Raw genomic sequence first — 27,283 nt, forward strand, 5'->3', positions numbered from 1 at the left:
CTAACGCATTCCTACAAACATTACAAATATCAACCTCTAACTGCAACAAAAAACTTATTGAGAGTCTCCCGAGGCACATTTCTCGAATATGTGCAATTTTCTAATGGTAGACAAATGGGAACAGAGTTTTTCAGTTAGTGTCCCGGACACATGGTCTGATGGGCCAGCACAATTTCACCTCCAATGGGCTTGAATTACTTTCCAGGCAAAGAAGCACAGATAAAAGGGACCGGCTTTAGGAGCTGCTCTTGGGCTGCGGACAAAGACAATTTCCTGGCTGGGGCTGCGAGAGGCTCGACTGGGGTTTCTCTTCTGTGTACTTTTCTCCGGTTTGCTTTTGGTTCTGGGACTCGAGTTATCTCCAAAACAGGTAACATTTAAAATTATTTTTAGTGGTTAACCATTTTTTCAGGGATTTGCATTATACAATCGATTATTTCGTTACTTATAGTCTACAATTTCGAGATGGGTTTTACTTTTTTATGGTACATGCAATTTACCTGGGTGGGGGGCTACTACATACACGTTGAAAAATATTTGGGGGATGACTGTGTTATCAACACGTCATATTTCCATAAGGATCTGCTTGTGGATGTTGCATTCTCTTCCTCTCAGCAAACATGAATATGTAGAAAGTTAAGGTATTTTTACACCTATAAAGATTGCGGTATTCCCACAGTGAGGTGTATGCTTTCACTTTCTCAAAACTGGAGTCGATTTCAGAGAAGTTTTAAGGCATGGGCAAAGTGGGCTCTGGCCCAGGGCCCCAGCCTTTCAGCGACCCACTGGTAGAGCCAGCTGTGTTCTGCAGAGTTTTCCCCTGATGACCTTGAATAATTATTAAACACATTGTTTTAAATGTCGTTTTCCTTTAATTTATTTTTAATGGGGGTGATGTGTGAGAGTGTTACCAACATTTTGCAGAGAAATCTGGAGTTTATGTTTCATGCAACATCCATAAAAAACAAGTTTCTTTAAAATCACAATAGGACGTCTCATAGGAGAAATGAGAGGGTGTCACAGATATTATTTGCAATATTATCATTCAGCTTCTGCTGCGTTACAATATTGAAAACACACGTCACAATCCATGAATATTAGATGTTAACACAGGAATGTAGTCAAGTGTTCTTGTGCACCGTCAGTGGCCATAGAGAGCAAGAAACGTTGAAATTGAATCATAAATTCAAAGCTCTTCTGAACAGGGGCCCCCAAAATCCCTTTGACCCAGGGCCCCCAAATTTCTTAAGATGGCACTGGTCACATTGAATACTGGGAGGGAATCTGTAGTCGTCAGAGGTTATTTATTTAAGATGCAAACAATGAAAGACATTTAAACGAGCAAAGCAAAAGCCCTTCATATTTATTAAAGAAATCGATGGGCTCCTGAAATGTTGTTTTACTTTACGGCAGGAAGGAATGATAGGTTGTTTGGAAGAATCACGAAAAGAACTAGTGATATTTCCCTTCTTCAAACTATGCAGGTGATATTTTAATTATCTTTGGTGTCCCTGTTGATTTGCGCGCACAATTTTCAATGGTTACTTTCTGATTTAGTCCTTGAGTGGAAAAAAGAATAATACACACGCAAACAAGCGTTATCACCCCTCGCGTTTTCATTTTTTTACACCATGCGATTACCAGGAGCCTTTTGCTTGTTATAATGAGACATGGGGCCAGATGTATGAACACATTTTCCCATAGACACAGAATGGGTAAAACTGCTTGATACATCTGCCCCATGATGTTTACCATGTTGTGATCCAGTTTTACCTCGACTTGTGCAGTAAAACAGCTTGTGTTATAGGGTTGTTCTTTTACTATATTTTGACGCATAAGAGCCCTGCAAGCCTTCCTGCTGCGCTGCCGTGCATCAAAAGAAAAGCACAGGAATGTGCCATGCCTACAAGATACGGCACATTTGTTCCCTTCTCCCCTGCGCCACCGCACAAACAGCAGTCATGCGCCAAGCGCAGGCACCCTTGCATAATTTTACAAGGGTGCCTGCGCTTCGGAGATGACTGTTTTTGTGTAGGAAGGGACACCTTCCTGCATGAAAAAAAATATTAAAGGCATTTTCCTCTTTCTATGCAGGCTGCAGAATATCACATGCATAGAAAGAGGAGAAAACGAAGAGAAATGAAAGCATTTCTCCTCGTTGTGCCATTCCTACGCCCGGGGAGGTGTAGTATTCTGACGCATTCCCAGTTTCACAAAATGTTGTAAATCTGGGAAAGCGTCAAGTTCCATGAAACCTGTTTGGGAACACCCACAGCAGCACCCATGGAATGCCCCTTTCACGCAGAGTAATGTGTGAAAGGGGCCCATATTTACAAGGCAATGAAAAGTCACGCAGGGCGACTTTACTCTAGCCTTGTAAATATGGTCAAGCCGGTCACGCTGCTAGTGTGCCAAAAAGATTTGACGCACCGGCAGCGCAATGGGCTTGAAAATGAGCCCCTAAATGTGGAGTGATCAGGTAAACACACATACAACATGTTTGTGCAGAGCTCTAAATGAGCACCTTAGAGTATCAATTGCCATTGGTACCTATATCCAGTTTTAAAAGAAAGGGATTCAAGCATCTATCCCTGAACTCTTTAAAACTACTATACGCCATATATTTATATATTTTTCCACAGTATGACTTTCAGAGGAAGGCAAAAAGGGTGCTGCGTTTTCAGTCACTGCATAGTAGTCACTGTACCCAGCACACCCCATCACAATGTTAATTGCTTTTTTGTTTCTACCTTTTGGTCATCTGTTCTGAGACGCAGTAACCACCAACAGCAGTCATGCCTAGGCGCTCCTTGAGGGAGATCTGTTTAGACCGTCTGTCTGAGTCTTGAGAATAAGGGGGCATATTATCAAGGGGGTTTATCTCCGCTTTTTTGGCTTTAAAAGCCAAGAAAGCGGAGATAAAATTATCTCCCTATTACCAAGCTGTCGCTAACACCAGTTAGTGACAGCTAATAGGAGATAGCGACCATCTTGGGCCTTGCTTTGCATGTCAGTTATATTTATCACTAATGACATGCAAAGTGGGCGTGCCAAGATGTTAGCGACTGGAAACAGTCCCTAACATCGCTATCTCCTATTACCAACTTTTGGAGATATTCGCACTAAGCGCAAATATCTCCAAAAGCTAACACCTGCCCTGAGCAGTTCTTAGCCATGTTATCCAATGGGAGGTGGATAACATGGCTAAGAGCATTTGCTCGATAATGCATGAATATCGCTGACTTTTCAGCGATATTCATGCATTTCGGCCGTTTTTTATCGCATTTGCGATAAACCTTGTTAATAGCAAGGTTTATCTGCGATAAAAATCGCCGATGTGCGGCGATAATTTTTGTCTCTAAACAAGTTAGAGACAAAAATTATCGCTAGTTGTTGGTAATATGCCCCAAGGTTTTCCTAAAAAAGGTTGTTCAATCAATTAGTTATATGTGCCTTCTAGAGAGAGCCTCCACTACTAAGTACTTCATTTGTGCTGGTGGTTTAAGGTGGTGGTCACTGGTTCTCGTGTTTTTGGACTGGGACTTATTTCTTATCATCATATTGTGATGAGAACAAGAGAGAGAAAGGAAGAAAGGAGGAGGAAGAAAAAGATAGACAAACAGAGAGAAAAGGCAGGGATGCCAAAGGACCTGCAAGAGTGAGATAAACAGACTGGGAGTGTAGGAAGGTGGATGAAACCGACATGAAATGCAATCAAGACTTAGCAACCTTGGTTTTCGGTAACTCTAGCATTCCGCAGTGGCAGTGGGATCATAAGAAAAATGTTTGCTCCCTGCACTTATTTATTGAGAAATCAAACACCAGGTAAATCGATATAACTGGGCTCAGAATTAGCCCATCTCAGTATTTCTTGTCACTTTCATTTTAACAATCAAATCCTTCACGTTTGATCCTTCAGCTTCTTTAGTTAAATTCATCAACAGATCCTGGAGTTTTAGAGAGGAACCAGAGGCGTAGCTAGAGCTTGTAGCGCCGGGGGCTATCCCTCAGATTTCCGCCCCTAGGGAAGGGGCGGGGGAAAAAGACCAAGAGACACGCAGTATCGCCGCTAATAGTTACCTTGATCATGCTAGTTACATGCACATACATGACGCGGTCCAAGGCTACACAGTTAAATGCACCGGTGACTGGCAGTACAAAGGAGAACAAACAGACTGCCACCCTGCAGGATTTCAGAAAGGGCCTTAAAAACATGGTTATTCGATTAACGTCCCTCATCAGCAGCACCACGCCCACCCCCCAGCGCCTAGATACCCTCACAGGTGATAAGTAGCGCTATGTAAATCCTGTTTGTTTGATTGATTGACACCCGATTTCCACACATCGCTTTTGCGCTATATTAGTTTTATCTGTAAAACTGTATGTCTTTGCAAGTTAAGTGACCACTTCAATGGAGATTGTGATGTCTATAAATGACAGTGCACTAACACACCATGCTTTAATGATATATGTGCAACATTGTGAGTTCAGTGATGAAGCATTGATGGCAGCTCCGCCACTCTGAAAATTGATTGAGTACCACTGGGTGTTCCCAATTCTGTTTCTCTTGGCTATTACCTTTTCTGACTCAACGAAATTCTAGTCCCCCTACAATGTGAATGTGTCACAAGCCCTCTGGACATTATTAAGGCAGGTATTGTCCTGATAATATGGTAACCAGATATTTTACTCATTTGCATTTTTAAAGAAGGGCGCATATTGTGTGTGTTTTTAGTGTCTCACCAGAGTGGCCAAAAAATGAAGCCTGCTGTCGCCCTTTATAGTTTTCAGAGCTCGATACAGTCTGGCCTTTGTGCTAAGGCTGGGTGTTAAGCAATCTGGATTCCTCCTTGCACAATTGTTGGCGTGTGCAGACCTCTTTTGCGTATCATTTTTAAACTATTTCTTATCCTCGTGTTGGCACGACATTAATGAGCACCAGTTAGCCTTATCTCCTTGATATAATCTTTTACTAGAGTTTAGTAAAGTTATTGTGACACATCGGCCCCTGTCTAGTCTAGCCAGTCAAAAAATAACTGAATAAAGAGACTAGAAAATATTTGCCCCAAACGGAAATTTTGAAGCAAAAGTGGGTATTTCTCACCGCAGGCACTAGGGTCATAAAAACAAGCAGCACAGTCCACAGGCATGCATAGGCTCTGAGTGGCAGCATGTCCCGTGTTATTAGTGGTCGAGGTCGTTTTTTTTTTAAACACGCAAGCGTCCCATGACTCATTGCAGTGGTGCAGAGAAAGAGTGCCGTGCCCTGTTAGCCACGCGCTGCTTTTGCTCACACGTATTTCCAGTGTCTTGAGCTGGAATGCGGCTGCTTTTAAAACTACGATGTAAAAACTAATTTAATCTGGGGTTGCTGAGCAATCTGCCCCAATCCTTTCAGGTCTCAGTACCTCTCACAGGCGAACAGGTGCATCTCCACAAGCTCGTCAGCTCAATTATTTTAACTGTAACTCTAAACCTAGAACACAAACCCTAACCAAAAACCTGCGGTAAGACCCAATTGAAATACTCGTGTTCATCCAAACATTAAAACTAACCCGCAATCTACGCATAATCATACATTTATCTCTAAACCTATTGTTAATCCAAGCAATGCTAATAATTTCTGTCCTTGTTCCACCCCTATCCCATTCATCTAACCATCACCCTCATCCAAGTTGTAACCTAATTCTTTCTAACACTAATATTAACTGTCACTCCAACTCAAACACCAATACCAGCTTTAGGGCAAACTCTAACTCTTGCCCTAACTCGAGAATAGCAGATCTTGTTTCAGTGCAAGATTTGTGCATGTTGTGGTGCCTAATGTTAAAACAAGATCTGCAAACCTTAGTCCAGTCTCTAGATGGCACCAGGTAGGTATGTGAAACTGCTCTACACACTGGCCTATCGAGCCTAGCTTCCCCACATTATTATTAATCTCAGCAGCAAGGCTTACTGCAAGCATGGAAAGGGCAGACCACGGCTCATCAGTTAGCGAATGTTTGATCTCGCTCCTAGTAGAGAAACACTGCATACTGTGTGCATAACTTTCAAAGCCCTTCACCAACCTACCTAGCATCAGCAATTACACGTCACTGGGCAAAACAGAAACCACAGAAACAAAGAAGCACTGAAGCTTGTAGCTCTGAAATTCAACATACAAAAATCGTATGGCCTTTTTTAGAGATTGGTGAATGGTGAATGAAATACTCTGCCACACAGTGGCACATACCCTGTGCTCTGTATACAAAGGCTATAGGCTACAATGCACCTGTAATACATTTGTGTCTGAGTATCCCATCGGCCAAACTCCAAAGTAGACCCTTACTCCATCTCAATAACAGCACAAAGAATATGGGTTTTTATTTATCCAAATTTTATTCTCCATATTCATGCATCATAACACCTACTACTAACACTTACGTTTGTGACATTTAATTGCAGCTCTCTCCAGCACCTGCACCGCCACATATGCAGTGTCATTCTTAAATCAAATATTGTAGCGTGAAGAACAAACTGACTACTTAACATTCACTATAAGACAACACATCTTTGCTAACATGGATTTATATGACTTGGATGCATTTCTCAGAATATGTATCTACAAATTGCAAAATGCTCTGACGTCATCCTGAATATTTCTTTGTAAATATGTATGTTTATTATTTGGAATCATTTCTCTCATTTTTTTGTAAAAAAAAACAAACTGTAGAGTACTTTAACGTCGTCTGCGTGTGGTATAAAATTTCAAATACAGAAATAAAAACGTAGAAATTACCAGCATTCGCAGGGTTCTATACTTTATGGAATGTTCTCCGACACCACACTGTACAACCGGCGGCCATGTCTACGTTTCTGTAGTTGCAGGGCAATGCCTGCAATGCTCACCTCATGGTTTGTGCACGTGGAGGGGCGCAGCTGACACCGGAAGTACAGATAACAACAGCAGGCCGGACATAAAGGAAACATAGATGCCAAGGTTTCAGATTGCTAAGAGTGACATTTTTATAATGTCAGCTTAATTATGAATGGCATTTCAACAACTATGAGTGACACTTTTTTCGCAAGGAAAATCAAGCAATAAAAACAACGGAAACATAAATATCAGAAATTACACCCATTTCAGCAAAGAGAAACTGTAGAAAGATTTTAAAACAGCTTCAAAGCACTGGAAATGGAAGGGTACACGCGTAGCTTAGAGGTCACAACCCCTCTGCAGACTGTAATTTATCTCAAAAAGACACACTGAGCAATTTGATAAAAATGAATTTGCTGATAACAGCACGGTGTGTGGAGCCGCTCATTATTTATTAACAACCTGAGGCTGAAGCTACGTTCCATTGCAAGTCTAAGCAATTAACATTGAGACACAATTAAGCATGGGGGTGCATGCAAACCTCAGGAGAAAAGTTTGACTAAAGTACACATAGCCTAGGGGTCACAACTCGGCTGTAGGCAGTTTTATTTCAAATATATATACTTTTTGAGAGAGTGAGCATTAAAAAGCTTGCGCTATCTAAGAGTACTTGCCCCAGTGCGTGTTATGCAGCAGGGTGTAAAAGTAGTCTAAAAAATACATATGGCACTGTACAGAAGTGTTTGCTTTAAAACATACCGGCACTCGTACTGACTTCTGAAGATGAAGGACTTCTTGTGGGAGCTGTGCATCGGATCACGCGAGCAGGTGCCAAAACGTGAGAAGCTCCTATACTTCTGCACAGGTTCGCCGGCGACTCAGAAGGCCTGCCTCACTCGAGTAAGTCACAGGTAGGCCTGAGGTCATGGGTCGAGTCGCCAGGCGGGATCTCATCATCATGCTGCTTTGCTCAGCACTTAGCAGGCTGTTGTGTTGACTATCTTAATTTAGCTGCGACTTGCGTTGCCTGGGCCCGCCTGTCCCGGATGGCGTGCGGTGCGTTGGTGGTGGGAATCCTGAATCAATCCATTCCACAAGATCCCCACTGGGACAGGGTCGAATAGCTCGAGGCTGTCTCCCAAGATGTAGCACAGTTCAGAAACCTTTGATGAAATGCCGCCCGCTCGATGCGCACCGCGGGTGGCAGCTGAGCTCAGCATGACTACGGGACCTGTGACTCATCCCCGTCTTAGCCCGTGTCTGTGCATGGGAGGTTGGCATTGCCCATGAGAAACCGCATGACCTCGGGGTGACCCGGTCGCGACTTGCACACACACCACACCACCACCACTATACTAGGTGGTGGTGCGTGCAACGTGTGTGCAGCGTGCGTGCGCTGCAGGCAGCAGTTGCAAGCAGGTGAGTTTGCTTGCACTTCAAACTGTGCCGCGCGGCGTGGGCGCGGCACTGGTGGCCCATTGCGGCGACCTTTATCATTTATTTGGGGGCTGGGGACACTGACTGACAGTGTCAGACAGTGAGTGTCCCTAAATGAATCATAAAGGCCGCCGCAACGGGCCACAAGAGCTGCGCGGCCGCCGCCTCCAAAACAGTGCCGCCTGGGGCGGTCTGCCCCCCCCCGCACCCCTCTAGCTATGCCACTGAGAGGAACCAACATGCTTTGATCCTCAGAGACAGTACCCTGGGGATCAGGTTAGTCCTTCACTTTGTGTTCCCTTGCTGAAAATATAGAATATTTCATAACACATCCAGTGCATTAGCAGTGAATAAGCAGCCTGTAATCCCAAAATTGTGTAACCCATCCCAGATCCCATTTCTAGCAGCACTTGTGTGCCCTTAAGATTAATAAAACATCTTTTTTGCAAATGATACCCTGCTCACATCTCTTGATTGTATTTCATCCCAGGTGTGGACAGGTCAGGCAATCATTCATTAAGGGTTCCTCCCAAACATTTCTGGCCTGATTTACAAAGGTAAGCTTACACTTTTGTGTAAGTTTAGGACTGTTTGGCATTCACACATTTTTTTACGAATAGTCTCTTTAGAGGTGTGGTGTCTACGCACATAAAAAGATAGGCAAGTTAGAGGCTAAAATGGAATTTAACTTGGTGCCCTTTGGACAGAGCCCTCTCTAAATCTCCCAGTTGTTCCCTACAGGGAGAACTTTGACGTTTTTAACATTCATTTTAATACTTGCTTTAATGCAGTAGAACTCACTGACCATTAATAAACTGAAGAGGGCATTAATAATGCAGGTAGTACAGTATTGCCCCATGCCACCTTTGACATATCTATGTGAAGACCTTCAAGCTCTCTCCCAATTAGAAGCTGTTTGAGGGTATTCAGGTGTTACAATGGCCTTCAAAATGGTACTCGTACAGGTTTTTGAGTGGAGCTGCAAAGTTGAAAATCTGATTGCATGTAAGAAAATCAATAGCAAAAACATTGTCTTCTATAATTATCATTGTCTGCATATTGTTTTCAAAAATATTGTTGAAGTGTGTATCCGTTTTCTACTATTAACTTCAATGGGGTGTTATTTTTGAAAACAATAATTAGAACACTTTAGTTTTTCAGATGATATTAGGCAACGGTATTCTGGTACAATTACAAAATGTATTAGATCGCTGTAGTAGGGAAATAAATAGATGTGGGTGTTTCAGATGCCATAGGGATAAAACAGTTTGACACCAAATCTTGAGAAGTAAAGCCTTATTTTTGTCTTTTTTAGTATTGTTTTCTGTGAAAAGCTCAGGAGTCCCATTCTTCATCATACCTCTTGAAGATTCACAAGAGTCTTAGGGGCATATTTACAAGCCCCTATCGCCTCAGGAATGTCACTTTTAAAGATGTTCCTGTGGCGATAGGAGCTTCGCCTTATTTACAAGGCAGCATTAAGCCACTTAACATGACTTAACATTGCCTAGTAAATAAGGCCCCTTTCACACTTAGGGGCATATTTACAAGCCCCTATCGCCTCAGGAATGTCACTTTTAAAGATGTTCCTGTGGCGATAGGAGCTTCGCCTTATTTACAAGGCAGCATTAAGCCCCTTAACATGACTTAACATTGCCTGGTAAATAAGGCCCCTTTCACACTATACTTAGCATGAAAGGGGTGGGCAGTGGGTGTTGTGGTGGACATTCTGCTGCAGCAACCATTGATTTTGACGATGCCCCATAGAGCGATCTGGGGTCAATGCAAGAAGCACACAGCTGCTTCCTCCTTCTCTACACTACATGCTCGCTTTTGACATCAGTGTTTTTGCTTGGGTCTTGTGACTAGAGAAGAGGTGACCCTAAGTATCAAGAAAGGGTCATTTTTAGGGCTCGCCTGCTGTGCGCATGTGCACAGCTGGAAGCTCTATAGGGGCTTAAACAGCGTTTAAACAAGCACGATTCCACTGGCGATTTCTTCAAGTGCATGTGCGCTTTTTAGGGCATTGCGCAAGCGCAAGCCGTAAAAAGCGCGTGCACAATGCCACCAGCCGCCTGCCTGCCTGCCTCTCATTACCACATCAAAGGCAGCTTCTCAGCGTGCTCTCACCCCTAATTATTCACGGCCGGCCGGCCGTACTTTCAGTTTCACGGCCGCCGGCCGTGTCTCCTTTTATGCATCTACTTTAGTTTGCATTTCTCTTCTCGTGACTTCTGGTGACTTGTTTTAGTATGCACACGTTACTTTTTGTTTACTGTTGGTAGTGGATTTAATAGTCTCTGCAGGAGAGAGCTGGATCATCAACAGAAGCAACAGGTTTTACGTTTTTCAGTACGACCCCCCCATGCACTCCCGTTAACAGCAAAATCAAGCACAACTCACATTTAAAACATGAATGCAAAATGTGACACACAACACAAGCCCTTTCATGCGCTCTTGACAGTCAGACTCCTACATTAACTGGGAGGGCACTGGCAAAGACTATGAAAAACTATCAGGTTAGTGAACAATCTGGCATACGTAGACCGTGATTAGCATAATTTCAACCTTGCTCATCCCCTAATTATTCACAGCCGGCCGGCCGTACTTTCAGTTTCACGGCCACCGGCCGTGTCTCCTTTTATGCATCTACTTTAGTTTGCAATATAAAAATGAAACAAGGTGCACTAGGTTGTAAGCACTTGCACATCTCGTCAATTGCCATACAAGCAGGAGAAATACTTTTTTTTTTTTTAAATACGATCATTCCCTCGTGATGAAATAAGAGACCCGACCACCCTCGATGCCTTGCAATTTTATTACATATGTGCTCAGGAGCCAATATAAACATTTCCATTTGTAAAGAAAGGTTATAATCTTCCTTCGAATCGGTCAGATGTGCACTTGCAGGCATGGAAGCAATTTTTACATGATATAAAAATAAAATCAATACCCCATCAGTCTATCAGCAAGGAATATGCAATTATTTAAAAAAACTGCATTTTGTTTATATTTTAAGCCCTAGGAGCGAGATGCGTCAAAAAACAAAAAACTTAAGCAGGTGCAGTTTCATAAAAAAAAAAAAAAGCTTCAACAAAGTCAATATTAGGTATGGCATTGGTTAGCATCCTTTTGGCTTGCCAATGTTGGATTTGCCACGTTTGTTTTGATAAAACGTTATTGTTGAGGAAGCTGCGAACCCTCGTTAACATAGAATAAAACAAATTGTTCACAAGCAAAAAAACATTTGTATCTCAAAAAGCACACATAGCTATAGCAGTCCCTTGCACGAGGAAACAAGTCATTGAACGTTTTTAGCTGCAACACTTATTACAAGGGTTGAATGTTTACTGACATCGGATTACTTTCAATCAAATTTATAGAAACTGGTAGATTAGATACATCCAAGTCACGTAAATACAAAACATGTTGCATTACAAATGCTATAGGTGTCACATTTGCGAAAGTTATCACTATTGGCATTGTAAATGACAAAGCTGTTAATTTAACTAATTGAAAAAATAACACATAAATAAAAAAATAACATTTATAAGACCAATAGCTCAAACTTTCCTAATGCGAGCCCTATTGCATTTATAATGCTTGTTATAATTGACTTCAGCTCCCCTGAAAGGAGATTGCATCAAGAGAAAAGTATAACATTTAATAGAAACTGCTCACACACTCCTGAGCCATATTCTCAGCACAATAGTAGAAGTTAATCATGTACTATATACCTCTTGCTGCCCCTCACCTGAAATTTGATATTTAGGAAATCTGAGGGCCAAAGTGGTCAACTCAGCTTGAGCATTTACCACGCATGACCTCCCTGTTTGAGGAGCAACCCTAGCATCCCTGAACAAAATCCACACATTTTGGAGCATATTATCAAGGGGGTTTATCTCCACTTTTTTGGCTTTAAAAGCCAAGAAAGCGGAGATAAAATTATCTCCCTATTACCTAGCTGTCGCTAATACCAGTTAGCGACAGCTAGTAGGAGATAGCGACCATCTTGGGCCCCACTTTGCATGTCAGTGATATTTATCACCAATGACATGCAAAGTGGGCGTGCCAAGATGTTAGCGACTGGAAACAGTCGCTAACATCGCTATCTCCTATTCCCAACTTTTGGAGATATTCGCGCTAAGCGTGATTATCTCCAAAAGCTAACACCTGCCCTGAGCAGTTCTTAGCCATGTTATCCAATGGGAGTTGGATAACATGGCTAAGAGCATTAGCTCACTAATGCATGAATATCGCTGACTTTTAAGCGATATTCATGCATTGCAGCCGATTTTTATCGCATTTGCGATAAACCATGGTAATACCAAGGTTTATCTGCGATAAAAATCGCCGCAGCTTGGCGATAAATTTTTCACGCTAACCAAGCAATAGCGATAATTATCGCTATTGCTTGGTAATATGCCCCTTTGTTCTTCCACAATGAGTCATCACACTCTACACAGCACACATCTCACAAAGCAAATCCCGTGCCCACTCCGTTCTCAGTGATTCGAACTTTAGTGGGTCATTGTTCCAATGTGAGTCATGGTGTGTGAATCAGAAAGAGCAGGAGGCCTGAATGGTAACTCAGCTCCACTATATTCGCCTCAGGATGGCACTTTCCTCAGTCATCTGTAGAACTTGTCACCATGTCCAGAGGCTTCAAAGTCCAGGAGATCAGTGCATCAATGTGTGGTCTAGTTACTTGTGCTAATTTCATGCTCAACAGAGCCACGTCTTCTCTCTCTCATGAGTGGTATCACACTGTGGATGGTATCTCAATAAAATCACTCAATACCTTAAGCATACATATTTATTCTTGCGGTGAGGGTGGGGTTTACCACTTATTATTGTAACAGTTGGTCAAGAAGGGATAATCAGTATCTGGACTTCTTTTGACAGTGTGATAATATCCCAAAACAATATTTGCTCACTTTTCCTTTTCAACTCCATTTATGTCAGATTGAAGTACTGGTGGAGTAAACCAATGCTTAGTGATCAATGCCAAGGGACATGGAATAGTTAAAGCAGCTCTTTGCTTCATATGCCCTAACAAGCAGACCCAAGCAGTGTGCTATTAAAAACATTTAGATGCCTGTCAGAAATCTCTTTTGCAAATAATTTAAGTTGTTTTCAGCACAAGAGGAAAAATCATGCGGATCAGGTCCCAGGTGTTTTGCTGCTGGTTAGAAGGTCTGTGTTGTAAGGTACCAAGGAAACCCAAATAAAGTCAACCAGGGTCCTTGGGAATTTAAGCTATTATAAAGAACAGTGGGCCCTAGAGAAAAAATTAGGAACAGGGGAATAAATATAGACCCAGTCAGTACTATATTTGTTAAACTTGTCCAGCCGGACAGAGGTCCAATATTTAATATTTTTGAATCCAGTAAAATCAGTACGAACATTTTTTTCAAAGTGGGACACAAGCCTGCATCCTACTAAAACGAAAAGGACAAACAATTGAAAACACAAAAGGCTCAGGCAAAGCTGTAGATTTGTTACACACAGAATTTCCAATGTGACAAACAAATCGCATGAGGGCACCTTTACGCATTTAAATAGCAATTCAGAGCAGTGCATAAGGTGTTTAGGGTGTCGACTGCGTTTCGATCAATATAAACATTAGAGGATCATCATCAGGACATTTAAGATAAGCATGCCTGTGTACAATTGCCTGTAAGAAGGTCTGCAACAATAAAGCAATGGAAGAATGATTTAAGCACACATCCTGTTTTACTCCATTTTCAATGGTATTCTGCTCAGATAATTGACTGGGCAAACCCGATCGCCCATTCATTTTTTGAGTGCAGGGGCACTTTTTAATTAGTGCTATAGGGAATCCCATGATGGCCAACTAAGTGCATTTCCAAACTGTTGAAGACAGTTGGGAATTGTTGGGACTAATGTATATACTCTGTGTATATGTCTTGTTGGCAAGTACTTTTGGGAACAAAGTGATTTCTTACTATCAGACACTTCTGTGATGTATTGTGTCTTTGATGAGTTTTCCTAATGTACTCTGTTGGATTTTTGTGTGGTGTGTTTTGTCAAGGTTTGTTGGAAGTGAATGGACATCAGGCTAAAAGAAGCATCCGTGTTCTGTGGGTGTGTGTGAAATGTGCTAATATCACTGATTGGGATCCAGTATGTCTCCCTTCCCTTAGTGCCCAAAAGCATGTATCTGGTATCTTGACATTTGATTTTTGGCTGTGGTGTCACACTAATCTAGCTTTTTTTGGGGACAACTAGACCCGTCCTTGACACAATTAGGTCCTAGGCATGTTTTGTGGCCTGGAGGGGTGCACCAGGTATTCACTTAGCTACTTTCATTGGACTAATATCACAGGTTTGGCACATAGAGTGGTGATGGCAGTGTTCCATGATTTGAAATGTCATAGTATGATTAGATATTTATATCTGGCTCACTGGAGAGGAGACTTATTCAGTTCCTTGCACTTACAATCCTTGCTTCTGTTATATGTGTTTATATTTATAGCCTGTGTGATACATACATGTTGTGTGTGAGTAATCAAGAATAATGGTAGTTAGTAGTAGGATCCATTTTGAATACCCCTGGTCTACCTGTGCACAAGATGGAGGAGAGGGTTGTTTTTCCAGACAGTGGGAGTGTAGTGCTCAAAATCCAAAAGCTGGAGAGAGAATACCTAGACACTGAAGCGAGAGGAGTTGAGACTTGGCTCCTTTAGATATTCAATATGGCCCTTTGCTTAGCATGGAGATGCTGATTTTTTTTCCTGAACACTGCTATTTGGTATATGATAAGGCTGAATGAGCAGGACTGCAAATTCTAGTGTACAAGGTGAGAAAAACGTTAGGTGAGACCTGGCTTTCTGTCTTTTCCTGACTACTTCTTCAGTATGACACATTGCAACTAGGTGCAGACATCTTAGACCTCTTTGTGCCTCTGTTGTGGATGTTTTACTTTGGAGACTCCCCTGCTGTGAGAAGTATCTCTCTCTACAAAAAGTATGTGTCTGGAGAATAGCGCGCAAAGGACACTTGAAAGGAGAACCACCCTGAATCAGTTCTACAATTTCAGACAGGTTAAACATCTACTACCTGCTAGTTGTCCATAGAAATGGTACCTCACTAGCTCCAGTTGCAAGTCCTCTATGTCCAAAGAATTAAGTGTTCCACAGTGTACTCAAAGGACTGCTGTGCAGCAAAGTTGCTGTTAGCCTGCCCAACAGTCTTCCAGAGATGAGGAGACATCACCTGAGCAAGGCCGAACTGGCAGTACCAGGCATCAGGCATTTCCCCGGGAGACTGGAAGGGTGTGGGCGGTGGAAGCTTTTGTTACTGCATAGTTCCTTGCATATCCAACAGTTTTCAGGCAGCAATAAAGGTGCCGAGATAACTCTGATGATTAATGCACCTGCTGGAAAGAGATCGGATTTGTGTCTAGTGGCAGTTATGACTCATCTAAGGTAGCGCTGAGTGTTAACATGCTTGCTGCAAAGAGCATGTACTATGCAGATCACAGTAAGTTACTGCCTTTGTCACATAAATCCTTTTTTTACTTTGCAGTTCATAAATTGCAATTATAATCTAGGTTATAAAGTTATGTTTTTTTGTCCCAGTCTTTCATTATCCTAATTTTCAAAAAAAGGGTTTGTTTGAGTAGAAATATTATTTTTTTTTAAGTCAACGCTAGCCACTGTGTTATGTTCTGAATCCTGAGTTTGTGCTTCCCAAGCCAAGCACTCTTAAAAAATGCTTACAAGAATGGATGACAAGTGAATCCTACAGCTTGTAGTCCCCTTTGTCTCATGTAACATTGTCTATACAGTGATTTACAAACGTATCGTTCGTTGTCTCTGGATGTGTTTGTGATGCAAAATGCTCCAACACCCTACACGAATGGAAGGTGCTATAAACCAATGGAATACATGTGAGAGAGGGGCTATGGAGCAATGAGAAGCACTGTTGGAGGGTGGTGGTGATGGATAGGCATGAGCGGATTTTGCGGATTGGCAATCCGCGAATCTGCGGATTTGCGAATTTGCGGATTGCGAAAATCCGCAAAATCCGCGAATCTGCGCGGATTTTTTTTTTTTTATGTTCGCACGGGTTTCTGCAAGTTCGCGAGGGTTTTGTACAATTTCGCAAATTGCGAAATTGTACAAAACGCGTGCGAACTTGCAGAAACCCGTGCGAACACAATGTGCCCAGTAGGGCATGTGCCTCTTGTGTGAATAAAAGGTCAGAGAAAGATCAGTTCAGCAGATGAAGAGAAAGACGCTCCTGGTCACAGGAACAGCACGGGTATTGCGCTCGTGAAAGTCAAGGATGCAAAGCCTATCCAGCATCACAGCTGATTTTCCACAGTAGATTTGGGAAGAAGGCACACCTGTCCAGCCTCGACGACGCTCACGATTGTTTTTGGGCTAATGAATGAGTCACTGAATTTGAGCATCAACTAGTTTGAGCGACAATGTGTGTGTTACTATGCAATCGCCCCGAAGGGCGCAGGGGTCCCTTGAGTGAGCTGCAGACCTGTGCCCAGCCATGCAACTATTTTACAATGGCGCCAGCAAGCTGCCAGCGCCGTTGTAAAATAGTTACAAAGTTAGCTTGCACAGGAAGCACTTAGATAAAATAAAGCAGCACCTGCTTCGTTTTATCTAGTGGTTCCTGTGCAAGCTAACTTTGTAACTATTTTACAACGGCGCTGGCAGCTTGCTGGCGCCATTGTAAAATAGTTGCACGAGTGGGGGTTCAACTTTTGAACCCGTTACGTTCGCTGATTTTTTTTTGCGGATTTTGCGGGAAATCCGCAAAATTCGCGGATTGCGGATTTCCCAAAAATCCGCAAAATCCGCGAGCGTAACGGATTTCCCGCTCACCCTTAGTGATGGAATCTTTGAGGAGAACCAATAAAGATTGCCGTATCATAGTGCACTGTAAGGTTATCATTTACTGTGCTTTAAAATCTAATATAATTGAATATATAATGAAAATGTGTTGTAGAATGCAACAGTTTGCCATTAATTCCCAAATTCTTTTGGGGGAGTACCCCCACCCACACTTTGTAGTGGTCAGGCTCTCTCTCTGTGCTCGAGCGCTATGCACCATTCATGGCTGGTCTGACAAAATTTGCAAGGGCTGCTTTAGGTTCCTAGTCCAGGCCTGCACCAGAGGAATATATATCTTGCTGGAGGAGGTTTATACTGACACTGAAGCGCCCAGAAGCCTGCCTGCCTACCTGCCTGCTCAGAGGGACGGGGCCTGTCAACCTAGCTGGAGGAGTGTCTGTCCCTGGAGGAGTGAGGTGCTGCATATCCCCCATGTCTTGAGTTTTGGACAGCGTGGGTGCATCATTGTGTGTGCTCCGTATTCCTGAGAAGGGAGATGTGAAGAACTACCGGCTGGGGGATTGTCACTCAGCTAAGTGCACAGGCATATCCGATAGCCTGGGCAGCCAAACCAGGGTTCACAGGACTAATTCCACCAGCGAGTGTCCAAAGTCTTGATGGGACTGTACGCATACCATATTTGGGGGTCATTCATGGTACTACTGTTAAATGTGGACCAACAACAACTAGGGTAGATAGAGACCAGGGATGTGGGGTAACAGAGAGGAGATGGGAGAGGTACAGGATAAATCCTGGTAACACTGAGAGACACAAAGTTGTTTTTTGGCATTTTTAGTGTGTAGTTTTGCATTCTATTGTGTAATAAAGTATTTTGTTTCTTAAAAAGGTAAGCACTTTGCTGGATATTTCCTTATTCGGCCATTGGCTGGTTGTTAAGTTCTAGAGCACTCCCCTACACTACCTCGTTGAAAATGCTATCTCTACCTGCCATTGCTATAACAGAGGGTCAAGTACAAAAGAGGTTGTATTTGGCCCAGTTTGCAGAGTCAGCGTGAGGCAGAGCCTGGGATCTGTTGGATATTGTTCTGCTCAGTGAGAACAATGAATATTTTAGACTGGGTGATGTATTAAGAGATACATCTAACTACTGCCTTAAAAAACAGCATTCCATTGTAACATAAGAATTAACATTTTGCAAATGTAAGAAATTGGGTTGTTAGTTGAGGAGGGTAAAACCCTTCTCAACCAGCAACCACAATTCTTCTCAGGGTGAAGGCAGAAGCAATACCTAAATTAACCTGTGCTCAACCCTCGGGTAGGTTGCTACAGAGCAGTCAGGGTTAACTCAGAGGCAATGTGTAGAGAGGATTTGTGCAACACTTCAAACAGCAACACAATGAACTAACACCACAAAGGATCACACAAAAGAGTTAGAAAGATAGAGTAATTTGTAATACATAAAACAAGGACAAAACAACAAAAATCCAATCAGTAGAACAAGAGATATTCAATGTTAAAGGTGTTAGTTAAAATATCGCCAAAAGGTGTAAAGTGCCAACTGTGGATATCTGGTCGTGCTGGAGTCAGGAGCAGTGGGAGTTGGAGCAACAGGAACTACCAACTCACTTGGACTTGAAGGAGTCTGGAGTGCTTCGCGGTTCTAACAGGATTCTTCAGGTGAGTGGCAAGGATGAAGCTTATTCCACTGGGAGTAAGGCCAAGTCGTGACTCAGGGTTTGGGCAGGGTTTATATACCCTCTTGACGGCTCAACAAATTTAGCTAGATCTCATGTGGCACGTGAGGCATATGACCGTCTGGAAGGTTCTCGAACCCTTGAAGAAAACCCATATTAATACACTCCCTTTGACCTTACAGGATGGGCTGGTCCAAATTGATGGTCGGAATCAAATAACAGGAAACAAATGTATCATTTTCGCTCAAATGTGCATAATGGAAAACGACACCAAGGCCCCAGTAACAGTGGCTTGCGGGAATCTGGGGAAAGCTTGCAGGGATTCAATGGAAACTACACCATGGCCCTAGTAACAGCATGTGCAAGATACTTTATTGGTTTACAGCTTCTGGAGGACCCATGCAGGGATTCAAGCGCAATGGAATTATGGGTCTTGGAGGACATCAGTCAGGCTATCATAGCGGGCCATAATGCACCACAGGGGTAATACAACATTGGCTCTGCACACTAGACCACTACGCAGGGGGCACAGGAAGGAGTCTTGACAGACAGAGCGCAGAAGGGGGTCCTAACACCATCGACCACAGATGCCTGGGCCGAGGATGCATTCTCCATCGGTAGTTTCGAAGGCAATGTGGGCTGCAGTGGTGAAACTGCCCTTTTCAACAGTTCTAATCCAAGTAGCAGCGGAGACACATTGCTTCTGCTGGGAGTTGAGCCACACAGCTGAGGAGATGCGTCAGTTCCACTTGATCCTCTGAGAATCCAGAGTACCATAGCCCACTTCCAAGCGTCCAAGGCTGGGGTGGCACCGCTTGGCATTGTAGACTGACAGATGGCAGAGTCTGGAGGGACTGCACCTTTCCCTCTCCCACCATGTGACCCAGATACACGACGGAACCCTGCCATATCTGGCACTTACTGGCCTTGATAGTCAAGCCTGCCTGCTGCACGGTGCCTCCTACCGCCCGATCTCCCTCCTCAATATGGAGACGAAGATCCTGGCCACTATCCTTGCCGGACGCCTGCGAAGGGTGATCTCTGAGTTGGTACATGCGGACCAGTCGGGGTTCCTCCCAAACAGAGCGACCAAGTTGAACTTCCGCCGCACACACAACTGGCTGCAGGAGATCCGAGAGAGGAGCGACCCCCATTGGTTCCTCTCATTGGATGCAGAAAAGGCCTTCGATGCAGTTCACTGGCCCTTCCTGTTTGAGACGCTACGGAGATTCGGCTTTGGCCCTAAGTTCCTACAATGGATTGGGCTACTATACACTGCCCCAAAGGCACGAGTGAGGGTAAATGGTCGACTATCCCGCGAATTCCACATCAACAGGGGAACACGTCAGGGATGCCCACTGTCCCCCCTTCTATTCACATTGACGATAGAAATACTAGCTATCCGGATCCGACAGAACCAGGGTATTAGGGGGTTCACTTGGGGAGACTCGGCGGCCACACAGGAAAAAATTTCGCTATACGCGGACGACGTCCTGCTGTTTGTGACGGAGCCGGATGCCACGATCCCGGCCCTATTCAAAGAGTTGGCTGACTTTGGAGCTAGAGCGGGCCATACCATTAATTGGCATAAATCGATTCTCTATGACCCACAGGGCCGAGAGCGAGGGGAGTGCCTACCGGAACTCCTCATTCACACAACCGAGGGATTTCAGTACCTGGGGGTGTTCATCACGCTAGACAAGACACTTTCTCTTCAAAATAACGTGTCCCGCATTATGGCCGGTGCAAAACTAGAGATGGACCGGTGGAGGCACCTCCCGCTCACCCTATTAGGGCGCGCAGCGCTATATAAAATGGTTCTGCTCCCAAAATTCCTCTATGCGCTGCAGAACGAATATTACCCACTCCCTCCTGTGACCCTGCCTAAAATACATGCGGAACTACGAGCGTTCCTTTGGTTGGGGAAGCACCCGAGAATAGCCCTGGCCACTCTGCAACGCCACCAGTACAATGGGGGGATCTCCCTCCCCAACCTGGAGGCATATTATTGGGCGGAACACCTCGCCCCAATAAATGAATGGCTGCATGCAGCTATTGATCACCCCACTTATGCACTAGAGCGTTCACAATGGTCTCACACGAATGTTCTCTACTATTTGTACGGAGGGCCGAGGGGGAAGCACCTTCTGCCAGCTACCAGAATCACGCTGACTGCGTGGACTAGGGCAACCAAACGCATGGGATGGGACAAACGGCCCACTCGACAGACGCCACTATGGCATTGTAGGTGGCTGGGTGAACTCAACAAACTGACAGGCTTTAAGCAGTGGGATGATATCGGCATTTCGAACATAGGGGATGTGATTGCTAGGGGTGAACTGAAAACATTCCAAACCTTACAGGGAGAATTTGGCCTACATAACACTCAGTACTACAAATACACACGGCTAAGGCACGCTTGGAGGGCGCAGAACATTGCGTTGGCAGACATCCCAGAGTACGCCCCTTTAGAGGGTAGGTTATTGCAAGAGCAAATAGGGAGGGGAGCGGTGTCCCTCACGTACAAAACGCTAACCAACAACACACTGGGGACCCTACAAGACCTGAGAGACAAATGGGAGGCAGACACGGGGGAAATGGAGGACCTGGACTGGGAGATGGTCCTTATGCACCCACGTGAGGTGGCGATTAAGTCCAGACTCCGTCTCATACAGTTGAAGGTATTGCATAGAGCGTACTACGACCGGGTGCGACTATTCCGCATGGGGAAGGCCCTGGACACTGCATGCCTTAGATGCCATCAGTCAGAGGGGAACTTCTACCACATACTTTGGGGCTGTGCAATCATACAGGAATACTGGGAGGACATATTCGGGGAATTGGATGAGGTCCTAGGCACTACTCTACCACGTGACCCAAAGCTAGCTCTGTTGGGGTTGACGACTGAGGTCGACTTGGCCCGCCCTCTGACCATATTCCTGGTGCTGGCACTGGTAGTGGCCAAGAGAGACATTGCTCGACGCTGGGGAGTGGCCGAACCGCCAGACTTGGAGGAATGGAGGAGAGGGCTCGATCTCTATATGGCGGCCGAGAGAGTGACATATAAAGCCAGGGGTTGCCCCAAAAAATTCCGAAGGGTGTGGTCAAAGTGGAGGCAATACCACGGGCTAGAATGAACTCACAGGGGATCTGAATGTGGACTTTGCTATACTTGATGTTTGCTATTCCCCCAAAGATTGAGACGGAGCTTGGGCCTGTTACATGTATTAATGTGGGACCCTGTCTTTTTCTCCGGTGGTTGTAACTTTCACAGCGTATGATAGTCAACTTTTGGGGTGGGAGGGTGCGGGCATGATGGGAGCTGTTTTTTGGGGGGATGTTTCTTTTTTCTTACTTAATGACATTCGTCACCAGCTTTGGTTGAAACTGCACTGTCGTTTTTTGATATGTCAATGATCCTCATGAGCAAAGGAAAAGTTGCGTTACTGACGGATACTGGCTGAATGTTGACGCCAGCCCGTGTCCCGCTATATTCTCAAATGATACGTCTAGAGCAACAATAAAAATTTATTTAAAAAAAAGCCTGCCTGCTGCACGGTCTGAAGCACCTCCGGGAGGTGGTACATGTATTTTGCCTACCTGGAGCTATAGACAGCTATGTCATCCAGGAAGATGACACAGAATGCCCAGCTAGGACCCTGTTTACCAATGTCTGAAAGGTGACAGGTGCATTCTTCAAACCAAAGGGCATCACCCTAAATTGGAAGTGGCCCTATGGGGTTGAAAATGCAGATCTTTCTTTTGCCCCCTTAGTCAGAGCAATCTGCCACTATCCTGATGTATCAATCAATCAATCAAAACATTTATAGAGCGTGCTACTCACCTGTGAAGGTCTCAAGGCGCTGAAAGGGGGGGGGGGTGCTACTGCTGCTCGAAAAGCCAGGTTTTCAGGTTTTTCCTGAAGGAGAGATGGTCCTGGGTCATTCATAGATGTGCGGGGAAGGAGTTCTATGATTTGGCCGCCAGGTAGGAGAACGTTCTTCCTCCGGTGGTGGTTCTGCGGATCCGTGGGACGGTGGCGAGGGCGAGGCTGGTGGAGCGGAGCTGGCGGGTGGGAGTGTAGAATGAGAGGCGGCTGTTGAGGTATTCGGGGCTCATGTCGTGGAGTGCTTGTGTGCGTGGGTGCGTGGATGAGGAGCCTGAATGTGATCCTCTTGTTGACGGGAAGCCAGTGCAGGTTTCTCAGGTGGGCGTATATGTGGCTGGGGCGAGGGATGTTGAGAATGAGTCGTGCAGAGGCGTTCTGTATGCGTTGTAGTCATTTCTGAAGTTTGGCGGTGGTTCCTGCGTATAGGGCGTTTCCGTAGTCCAGTCGGCTTGTGACGAGGGCCTGGGGGACCGTGTTTCTGGTTTCGGTGGGGAACCACCAGAAGATCTTTCGGAGCATGCGTAGGGTGTTGAAGCACGATGACGAGACGGCGTTGACTTGCTTGGTCATCGTGAGGGAGGAGTCCAGGATAATTCACAGGTTGCGTGCATGGTCCGAGGGTGACGGCGCGGAGCCCAGTGCTGAGGGCCACCAGGAGTCGTCCCAGGCGGAAGGGGATTGTCAGAGGATGAGGACCTCCGTCAAATCTGAGTTCAGCTTCAGGCGGCTGAGCTTCATCCATTCTGCGACCTCTTTCATTTCTTCCTGTAGGTTGGTTTTGGCGGTGGCTGGGTCTCTGCTGAGGGAGAGTATCAGCTGGGTGTCGGCGTAGGAGATGATGTTGATGTTGTGTGTGCGTGCGATGGTAGCGAGGGGACTCATGTAGATATTGAAGAGGGTTGGGCTGAGCGTGGATCCTTGGGGTATGCCACAGATGATCTCGGTGGCTTTTGAGCGGAAGGGAGGGAGGCGGACTCTCTGGGTTCTGTCAGAGAGGAACGAGGTGATCCAGTCCAGGGCCTTTCCTTGGATCCCAGTAATGAGTAGGTGGATTATTAGGGTGCGATGGCATACGGTATCGAAGGCTGCCGAGAGGTCCAGAAGGATGAGGCCGGTTGTTTCTCTGTGTCCATCAGAGTCCTGATGTCGTCGGTGACTGCGATAAGGGCGGTTTCGGTGCTGTGGTTGGCTCGAAATCTGGACTGGAATGGGTCGAGCGAGTTGTTTGCCTCAAGGAAAGCAGTCAGCTGTTTATTGACGTTTTTCTCGATGACTTTGGCCGGGAAGGGAAGAAGAGAGATTCTTGAGGTCTTTGGGGTCCGCTGTGGGTTTCTTCAGAAGGGCGTTGATTTCTGCGTGCTTTCAGCTCTCGGGAAAGGTTGCTGACGTAAACGAGATGTTTATGACGTTCCGGAGATAGGGTGCGATGATGGTGTCGGCTTTGTTGAAGATGTGATGGGGGCAAGGGTCCGAGGGGGAGCTGGAGTGGATGGAGTTCATGACGTTGGTGGTGTCTTCAGAGCTGATGGGGGTCCAGGCGCTGAGGGTGGTGTTGGGGGTCGCTGGTTTGGTGACTGGAGGCGAAGTCTGGGGTCCGAAGCTGTCATGTATATCTGCGATCTTTCGGTGGAAGAACGTGGCGAGGGAGTTCCAGAGTTCTTGTGACGGTATGATGTTGTTGTTGCTGGCGCTGGGGTTGGAGAGCTCTTTGACGATGTTGAAGAGTTCCTTGCTGTTGTGGGTATTGTTGTCTAGTCGCTCTTTGAATGATGTCCATTTGGTGGTGCGGATCAGCTGGTGGTGTTCTCGGGTGGCGATCTTGAGGGCTGTCATGTTTTCTGTGGTTCGTTCGTGGCGCCAGGTTTTTTTGAGGGTTCGGCAGGATTTCTTTGATTCTTTGAGGGCGTCTGTGAACCATGAAGTTTTCCTGTTGCTGGTCCCGCCTGGGGGGGTTCTTTAGTGGTGCGAGGTTGTCGGCGCAGTTGGTGATCCACTGTGTGAGGCTGTGGGCTGCATTGTTGGTGTCAGCGGTGTTGGCTAGTGGGTTCTGGCTCAGCAATGAGAGGAGCTGGTCTGTGGTGATTTTGCAACAACGGACTCTGGCGTCCCCTCAACAAAGAAACACACAAGTTGAGTGTTTTACCCAAGAGCTAGCATGCCGTTATTTCGGCGGGAAAGGTAAAGTTACAAGATTTAGAAAATAATCTCTAAAAGCATAATTCAAATGGGGAGGCAAAATCTATGAATTAACCTTTCTATATCCCTGCAGTTACCAAGTCTTTAGTGAGTGGCATATCTATAAATATATATTTAATTCAAACATAAGCATTGGATTCTACAAGAATAAATAAAACAAATAAAGCAATTTAGAGTAGTCTTAAAAAGATATTTTCCACACCATGAATTTCGTAAACCTCTGTTATACATTTATTACATTTGAAAATACAGTTGATCATAATACAGTATACAAATTCTTAAAAAACATGATTATACATTTCATAAAAACACTTTAAAACAAAGAATCACAAGTCGACGCGGCGTTTCGGTATTCTGTATGTCTACCTTCTTCAGGACTGATTCTGGACAGATTTAAAAAGATTTAAAAAAACAGGGTTACTTTTCTTACATTGGTGCAGATATCTAGTGAATCAATACTCTATATGGTCACAGTAAATAGTAACTGCAATGTACTTTTTTTCTTTATAGACATTTTTAAAGAACCAAACATTCACCTTGGACATAACATTTTGGTGTTGCCATATTTCTTTTTCCCTTTTGATCTAAATCAACCCCCCATTCCGGGAACATATCAAGCTTTATTCGTGTACATTCCTACACTTGAACAAAACTAATGGTGTTTTCCTTTCCCTTGGACTAAAACGTCCAATGCTCAGGAGGCCCAATTTAGGACCTCAGATTATATACATATTTTTTATATGTAGAATTCGCATTTTTACGCATACCTTAAATTAGGTGGGGCAAGTTTAACCCACTGGACACAGTTTACTTCAGTTCTGTACCCTGGTGCCTTCAGATTACTTGGCTTTTTTTCTGGATGCTAATTCTCAGTTTTGATGTCACTGGTTGAGATAAATACATAAGAACGATGTTTTTCAATACATCCCACCACTATGGGTTTTATTGCTAAGATCTTTTTTAATTTTTTATAAAACCAATAGATTATGTTTGATGCCTCAGAACAAACACACCCATGTTTTTTTCGTTTTTATAAATTGCAGTACCTGATTTTCAAGGTGAATTAGCTTGGTCTTGGACTGCCAGGAGAAGCCACCGTAGTCTTAATCATGGGTTTCATCAATGACCCTAGGGAATTTTTAATTATTCTATGTTAGCACATTTGGGCCTTACTCTGTTGGAAAACCGATCATATATTAGTGAATGTTGAAACTGGGGGGTCACTCACCATTCAACATTAGCTGACTGGCGCAATTTCCAGGATATGATGCTTCCCAGTCCCTCCTTTATGGATTGGAAGTCCGTTCTATAATGGACAATATAAAGTATGGAAAGGATGACGTTATACATGCTGTCTTCTCAGTTTTATTTATAGTCCTGCTTCCACAATACTCTGTTTATGCACACTATGGTGCTGTATGTCAAACGAGGGAAGTCCGTTGTTGCATTCACTATCCCCCCAGTCCCCAATTAACCTGTGCGGGGTCCTCCTTTATTTTCGTAACTGTGGTGATTTTGCTCCAGCATCGGCGGGGGATTTGTTGCGTGCGATGGTGGGAAGTATTCTTTTCGAAGGTGAAGTGGATGCATCTGTGGTCGGTCCAGTGTAGTCCGGAGGAGTGGCTGAAGGAGACGTGGTTGCTGGTGGAGAAGATGGGGTCGAGTGTGTGGCCAGCGATGTGGGTGGGGGTGTTCACCAGTTGCTTGAGTCCGAGGTTGGCAAAGTTGGCGAGCAGGGTGGTGGTGTTGTTGTCGCTGTTTTTCTCCAGGTGGAAGTTCAGGTCCCAGAGGAGGATGTATTCTGGTGAGGCTAAGGCGTGTGGGCTGATGAAGTTGGCGATGGTTTAGCTGAATTGTGTGCATGGGCCCGGGGGTCTGTAGATGTGCGTTCCTCTAAGGGTGGTCTTGGGGTCGGTTTGAATCTGGAAGTGTAGGTGTTCAGCGGCACAGAGTGTGTCTTCGGTGATGGCCGTGATGTTGATGGTGTTCCTGTAGACGATGGCGATTCCTCCTCCGGTTCGGTTGACACGGTCCTTCCAGGAGATCTTGTAGCTGTCCGGGACGGCTATGGCGATGTATGGGGCCGAGGAAGCGTTCATCCAGTTTTCCGTGAGGAAGGCAACGTATGGTGCTGTTGTGTCCAGGAGGTCCCACAGTTCAACGGTGTGCTTGTGGACGGAGCGTGTGTTGAGGAGGATGCACTTGAGGTGGTTGTTGTTGTTGCGAGGTCCGGTGGGTGGTCTGCAGGTTCGGAGGCATGTGTATTTGCAGGCTTGACAGGTGAAGGGTCCATGGGTTCGCTTCGGGGTGGCTCCGTAGCATGCGGTTGTTCGTCCGGTGTTGAGTGCGTTGAGGGCGGCAAAGTCATATC

General features: G+C 44.8%; 1 protein-coding gene across 1 annotated transcript in view; it reads left to right on the forward strand.

Annotated features, from left to right (window-relative positions):
- The first annotated feature begins 261 nt into the window (after positions 1–261).
- Positions 262–27,283, forward strand: part of LOC147727586 (uncharacterized) — a 335,530-nt gene continuing 308,508 nt past the window's right edge. The window contains exon 1 of the mRNA XM_086963650.1: positions 262–370. The gene's annotated coding sequence lies outside the window, so the exon portion shown is untranslated. The remainder of the gene's footprint in view (positions 371–27,283) is intronic.

The sequence above is a fragment of the Lissotriton vulgaris genome, chromosome 3_1 (genome assembly GCF_964263255.1).
Source record: "Lissotriton vulgaris chromosome 3_1, aLisVul1.2, whole genome shotgun sequence".
Lineage (NCBI taxonomy): Eukaryota > Metazoa > Chordata > Amphibia > Caudata > Salamandridae > Lissotriton > Lissotriton vulgaris.